Genomic DNA, 5,000 nt, shown 5'->3' on the forward strand with positions numbered 1-5,000 from the left:
TTTGTCCTCTCACACCCACCAAACATGCCTTTCACTCTCTCTCTCTGTCTCTCTCTTTGTTTCTCTCTCTGTCTCTGTCTCTCTCTCTCTGTCTCTCTCTCTCTGTCTCTCTCTCTCTGTCTCTCTCTCTCTGTCTCTGTCTCACTCTCTCTGTCTCTCTCTTTCTCTCTCTCTCTGTTGCTTTTTGTCCCTCTGTGTCACTCTCTCTCTATCTCTCTCTCTTGCTGTCTCTCTCTCTTTCTTTTTGTCTCTCTCACTCCTCTGTCTCTCTCTGTCTCTTCCTGTCTCTCTCTCTTTGTCTCTCTCTATTTCTGTCTGTCTCTCTCTGTCTGTCTCTATCTGCCTGTCTCTTTATTTGTCTCTCTCTGTCACTTTCTCTCATTCTCTCTCTCTCTCCCTCTGTCTCTCTCTCTCTGTCTCTTCCTGTCTCTCTCTCTCTCTATTTCTGTCTGTCTCTCTCTCTCTGTGTGTCTCTCTCTCTCTGTCTGTCTCTATTTGCCTGTCTCTTGGTCTCTCTCTCTCTGTCTCACTCTCTCCTTGTCTCTCTCTGTCTCACACTCTGTCTCCTTGTCTCTCTCTCTGTCTGCCTTTCTCTCTCTGTCTCTCTCCTTGTTTCTCTGCCTCACTCTCTCTGTCTCTCTTTCTCTGTCTCCCTCTGCCTGTCTCTGTCTCTCTTTGTCTTTCTCGGTCTCTCTCTTTCTCTCACTCTCTCTTCTGTCCCTCCTCTCTCTCTCTCTCTTTGTCTCTCTCTCTCTCTCGCCCCTCCTTTAAGATGCTTCTGAAAACATCCCTCTTTGACCAAGGTTTTGGTTACTTGTCTTAACATTTCCCTAAGTAGTTTGGGGTTAAAAGTGAGACTCAATTACATTCCTCTGAGGGAATTTGGATAGGTTGAGTGTGTTACAATTACTGTATAAAAGGAATGTGAGGCTTGGGGAGGGAAATCCAGAGCTCAGGGCCCCCCAGGCAGCTGAAGGCACGGCCGCCGATGGTGGAGCGATTAAAATCGGGGTGGGGGGTGGTATGGTCAAGAGGCAGGAATTGGAGGAGCGCAGAGATCTCGGAGGGTCGTAGGAGGGTTACAGAGATAGGGAGGGTTGTAGGGGCTGGAGGAGGTTACAGAGATAGGGAGGGTTGTAGTGGCTGGAGGAGGTTACAGAGATAGGGAGGGTTGTAGGGGCTGGAGGAGGTTACAGAGATAGGGAGGGGTGTAGGGAGCTGGAGGAGGTTACAGAGATAGGGAGGGTTGTAGGGGCTGGAGGAGGTTACAGAGATAGGGAGGAGTGTAGGGCTGGAGGAGGTTACAGAGATAGGGAGGGGTGTAGGGGCTGGAGGAGGTTACAGAGATAGGAAGGGTTGTAGGGACTGGAGTAGGTTACAGAGATAGGGAGGGTCGTAGGGGCTGGAGGAGGTTACAGAAATAGGGAGGGCTATAGGGCTGGAGGAGGTTACATAGATAGGGAGGGTTGTAGGGGCTGGAGGAGGTACAGAGATAGGGAGGGTGTAGGGGCTGGAGGAGGTTACAGAAATAGGGAGGGGATTAGGGGCTGGAGGAGGTTACATAGATAGGGAGGGTTTGTAGGGGCTGGAGGAGGTTACAGAGATAGGGAGGGTTGTAGGGGGCTGGAGGAGGTTACAGAGATAGGGAGGGTTGTGGGGGCTGGAGGATTTTACAGAGACAGGGAGGGTTGTAGGGGCTGGAGGGAGGTTACAGAGATAGGGAGGGTTGTAGGGGCTGGAGGAGGTTACAGAAATAGGGAGGGGTGTTGGGGCTGGAGGAGGTTGCAGAGATAGGGAGGGTTGTAGAGGCTGGAGGAGGTTGCAGAGATAGGGAGGGTTGTAGGGGCTGGAGGAGGTTACAGAGATAGGGAGGGTTGTTGGGACTGGAGGAGGTTACAGAAATAGGGAGGGGTGTAGGGGCTGGAGGAGGTTACAGAGATAGGGAGGGTTGCAGGGGCTGGAGGAGGTTACAGAGATAGGGAGGGTTGTACGGGCTGGAGGAGGTTACAGAGATAGGGAGGGTTGTAGGGGCTGGAGGAGGTTACAGAGATAGGGAGGGTTGTAGGGGCTGGAGGAGGTTACAGAGATAGGGAGGGTTGTACGGGATGGAGGCGGTTACAGAGATAGGGAGGGTTGTAGGGGCTGGAGGAGGTAACAGAGATAGGGAGGGGTGTAGGGGCTGGAGGAGGTTACAGAGATAGGGAGGGGTGTAGGAGCTGGAGGAGGTTGCAGAGATAGGGAGGGTTGTTGAGATTGGAGGAGGTTACAGAGATAGGGGAGGGGTGTAGGGGCTGGAGGAGGTTACAGAGATAGGGAGGGTTGCAGGGGCTGGAGGAGCTTACAGAGATAGGGAGGGTTTTAGGTGCTGGAGGAGGTTACAGAGATAGGGAGGGTTGTAGGGGCTGGAGGAGGTTACAGAGATAGGGAGGGTTGTAGGGCTGGAGGAGGTTACAGAGATAGGGAGTGTTGTAGGGACTGGAGTAGGTTACAGAGATAGGGAGGGTTGTAGGGGCTGGAGGAGGTTACAGTGATAGGGAGGGTTGTGTAGGGGCTGGAGGAGGTTACGGAGATAGGGAGGGTTGTAGGGGCTGGACGATGTTACAGAGATAGGGAGGGTTGTAGGGGCTGGAGGAGGTTACAGAGATAGGGAGGGGTGTAGGAGCTGGAGGAGGTTACAGAGATAGGGAGGGGTGTAGGGACTGGAGGAGGTTACAGAGATTGGGAGGGTTGTAGGGGCTGGAGGAGGTTACAGAGATAGGGAGGGTTGTAGGGGCTGGAGGAGGTTACAGAGATAGGGAGGGTTGTAGGGGCTGGAGGAGGTTACAGAGATAGGGAGGGTTGTAGGGGCTGGAGGAGGTTACAGAGATAGGGAGGGTTATAGGGGCTGGAGGAGGTTACAGAGATAGGGAGGGTTGAAGGGACTGTAGGAGGTTATAGTGATAGGGAGGGTTGTAGGGGCTGGAGGAGATTACAGAGATAGGGAGGGTTGTAGAGGCTGGAGGAGGTTGCAGAGATAGGGAGGGTTGTAGGGGATGGAGGAGGTTACAGAGATAGGGAGGGTTGTAGGGGCTGGAGGAGGTTACAGAAATAGGGAGGGGTGTAGGGGCTGGAGGAGGTTACAGAGCTAGGGAGGGTTGTAGGTGCTGGAGGAGGTTACAGAGATAGGGAGGGTTGTAGGGGCTGGAGGAGGTTACAGAGATAGGGAGGGTTGTAGGGGCTGGAGGAGGTTACAGAGATAGGGAGGGTTTTAGGGGCTGGAGGAGGTTACAGAGAAAGGGAGGGTTGTAGGGGCTGGAGGAGGTTACAGAGATAGGGAGGGGTGTAGGGGCTGGAGGAGCTTACAGAGATAGGGAGGGTTGTAGGTGCTGGAGGAGGTTACAGAGATAGGGAGGGTTGTAGGGGCTGGAGGAGGTTACAGAGATAGGGAGGGTTGTAGGGGCTGGAGGAGGTTACAGAGATAGGGAGGGTTGTAGGGGCTGGAGGAGGTTACAGAGATAGGGAGGGTTGTAGGGGCTGGATGAGGTTACAGAGATAGGGAGGGGTGTAGGGGCTGGTGGAGGTTACAGATACAGGGAGGGGTGTAGGGGCTGGAGGAGGTTATAGAGATAGGGAGGATTGTAGGGGCCAGAGGAGGTTACAGAGATAGGGAGGGGTGTAGGGGTTGGACGAGGTTACAGAGATAGGGAGTGTTGTCGTGGTTGGAGGAGGTTACAGAGATAGGGAGGGGTGTAGGGGTTGGACGAGGTTACAGAGATAGGGAGGGGTGTAGGGGCTGGAGGAGGTTACAGAGTTAGGGAGGGTTGTAGGGACTGGAGGAGGTTACAGAGATAGGGAGGGTTGTAGGGGCTGGAGGAGGTTACAGTGATAGGGAGGGTTGTAGGGGCTGGAGGAGGTTACAGAGATAGGGAGGGTTGTAGGGGCTGGAGGAGGTTACAGAGATAGGGAGGGTTGTAGGGACTGGAGGAGGTTACAGAGATAGGGAGGGGTGTAGGGGCTGGAGGAGGTTACAGAGATAGGGAGGCGTGTAGGAGCTGGAGGAGGTTACAGAGATAGGGAGGGTTGTAGGGACTGGAGGAGGTTACAGAGATAGGGAGGGTTGTAGGGGCTGGAGGAGGTTACAGAGATAGGTAGGATTGTGTAGGGGCTGGTGGAGGTTACAGAGATAGGGAGGGTTGTAGTGTCTGGAGGAGGTTACAGAGATAGGGAGGGTTGTAGGGGCTGGAGGAGGTTACAGAGATAGGGAGGGGTGTAGGAGCTGGAGGAGGTTACAGAGATAGGGAGAGTTGTAGGGTCTGGAGGAGGTTACAGAGATAGGGAGGGTTGTAGGGGCTGGAGGAGGTTACAGAGATAGGGAGGGTTGTAGGGGCTGGAGGAGGTTACAGAGATAGGGAGGGTTTTAGGGACTGGAGGAGGTTACAGAGATAGGGAGGGGTGTAGGGGTTGGAGGAGGTTACAGAGATAGGGAGGGGTGTAGGGGTTGGAGGAGGTTACAGAGATAGGGAGGGTTGTAGGGGCTGAAGGAGGTTACAGAGATAGGGAGGTTTGTGTAGTGGCTGGAGGAGGTTACAGAGATAGGGAGGGTTGTAGGGGCTGAAGGAGGTTACAGAGATAGGGAGGTTTGTGTAGGGGCTGGAGGAGGTTACAGAGATAGGGAGGGGTGTAGGGGTTGGAGGAGGTTACAGAGATAGGGAGGGTTGTAGGGGCTGAAGGAGGTTACAGAGATAGGGAGGTTTGTGTAGGGGCTGGAGGAGGTTACAGAGATAGGGAGGGGTGTAGGGGTTGGAGGAGGTTACAGAGATAGGGAGGTTTGTGTCGGGGCTGGAGGAGGTTACAGAGATAGGGAGGGGTGTAGGAGCTGGAGGAGGTTACAGAGATAGGGAGGGGTGTAGGGACTGGAGGAGGTTACAGAGATTGGGAGGGTTGTAGGGGCTGGAGGAGGTTACAGAGATAGGGAGGGTTGTAGGGGCTGGAGGAGGTTACAGAGATAGGGAGGGTTGTAG

This window comes from Cetorhinus maximus, unplaced genomic scaffold (genome assembly GCF_964194155.1).
Source record: "Cetorhinus maximus unplaced genomic scaffold, sCetMax3.hap1.1 HAP1_SCAFFOLD_677, whole genome shotgun sequence".
Classification (NCBI taxonomy): Eukaryota; Metazoa; Chordata; class Chondrichthyes; order Lamniformes; family Cetorhinidae; genus Cetorhinus; species Cetorhinus maximus.